This window comes from Mustela lutreola, chromosome 14, assembly GCF_030435805.1.
Source record: "Mustela lutreola isolate mMusLut2 chromosome 14, mMusLut2.pri, whole genome shotgun sequence".
NCBI classification, from domain to species: Eukaryota; Metazoa; Chordata; class Mammalia; order Carnivora; family Mustelidae; genus Mustela; species Mustela lutreola.
The window spans coordinates 24,791,232-24,793,089 of record NC_081303.1 but is presented as its reverse complement, the minus strand read 5'-3'; the positions used below and the strand labels follow the sequence as shown (position 1 = coordinate 24,793,089).

At 37.0% G+C, this 1,858-nt stretch overlaps 1 non-coding gene across 1 annotated transcript; it reads right to left on the bottom strand.

The window, feature by feature from the left end:
• Nucleotides 1-1,359: 1,359 nt before the first annotated feature.
• Nucleotides 1,360-1,466, bottom strand: LOC131815378 (U6 spliceosomal RNA). Its single transcript, XR_009347694.1, has one exon. It is a non-coding gene; the product is annotated as a U6 spliceosomal RNA (small nuclear RNA).
• Nucleotides 1,467-1,858: the final 392 nt, after the last annotated feature.

The following is a 1,858-nucleotide window of genomic DNA, read 5'->3' as shown; positions in this document are numbered from 1 at the left end:
TGCAAATGACATACCAGATAAAGGGCCAGCATCCAAAATCTATAAAGAGCTTATCAAACTCAACACCCTAAGAACAAATAATCCAATGAAGAAATGGGCAGAGGACATGAACAGACATTTCTGCAAAGAATACATCCAAATGGCCAACAGACACGTGAAAAAATGCTCCACATCACTTGGCATCAGGGAAATACAAATCAAAACCAGAATGAGATACAACCTCACATCTTTCAGAATGGCTAAAATGAACAAGTCAGTCAATGACAGATGCTTGCGAAGATGTGGAGAAAGGGTAACCCTCCTACACTGTATGTGGGAATGCAAGCTGGTGCAACCACTCTGGAAAACAGCGTGGAGGTGCCTCAAAAAGCTGAAAATAGAACTACCCTATGACCCAGTGCTTGTAGTACTGGATATATACCCTACAGATACAAACGTGGCATTCTGAAGGGGCACAGGCACCCAAATGTTTATAGCAGCAATGTCCACAATAGTTAAACTATGGAAAGAACCTAAATGTCCTTCAGCAGATGAATCAATAAATAAGATGTGGTATATATGTACAATGGAATACTATGCAGCCATCAAAAGAATGAAATCCTGCTATTTGTGATGACGTGGATGGAACTAGAAGGTATTATGCTTGGCGAAATAAATCAATCTGAGAAAGACAACTATCATATGATCTCCCTGATATGATGAAGTGGAGATGCAACATAGGCGGTTTCGGGCGTACGAAAAGAAAAATAAACGAAGATGGGATTGGGAGGGAGACAAACCATAAAAGACTGAATCTCACAAAACAGACTGAGGATTGCTGGGGAGAGGTGTGTTGGGAAAGGATGGTGGGGGTATGGACATTGGGGAGGGCAGGTGCTATGGTGAGTGATGGTGAGTGCTGTGAAATGTGTATACCTGGTGATTCACAGACCTGTACCCCTAGGGATAAAAACACATTATATGTTTATTAAAAATTTTAAAAAATAATTTAAAAAATCTATTAAAGAAAAAACACATATTGCAAGCCCAGAGCTAATCTCATATTCAATCAAAAAAAGTTTAAAAGTTTTCCCCTTAAAGATCAGAAAAAAGACAAGTGTGTCCACTTTCACTACTCTCATTTGACATAGTACTGGATGTCCTAGCCAGAGAAACAAGGAACACAAAGAAATAAGAGACTCAAAAAAAAAAAAAAGATAAAAAAGGAAGAAGTAAAATTTTCTTTATTTGGATAACATGAACTTACTTGTTAAAAAATCCTAAAAACTTCACAAAAAAATTTGAATTAACAAATTTAGTAAAGCTGCCAAATACAAGATCAATATATAAAAGACAAGAATTTTGTTTTGTTTCATTTTTTTAAATATGGAATGCTTCCCAGTTTTTCATGTCATCCTTGTTCAGTGATCACTCTAATCTTCTCTGCATCATTCCAATTTTAGTATATGTGTTGCCAAAGTAAGCACAAGACAGGAGCATTTTAACATTCTAATGATGAACTATCTGAAAAAATAAAGAAAACCATCTAGTTCACAATAGCATCAAAAATAATAAAATACTTAGGAATAGATTTAACTAAGAAGATGAAAGATCTGTACTCCATAAACTATGACATTGATAAAGAAATTGAAGGAGACACAAATGGAAAGATAGCTCATATTTATGAATGGTAAGAATTAACATTGTTAAAATGTCCATATGACCGAAAACCATCTGTAAATCCAATTCCTATCAAAAATCCAATGTTAGGGGCTCCTGGGTGGCTCAGTGGGTTAAGCCGCTGCCTTCGGCTCAGGTCATGATCTCAGGGTCCTGGGATCGAGCCCTGCATCAGGCTCTCTGCTCAGCAGGATGCCTG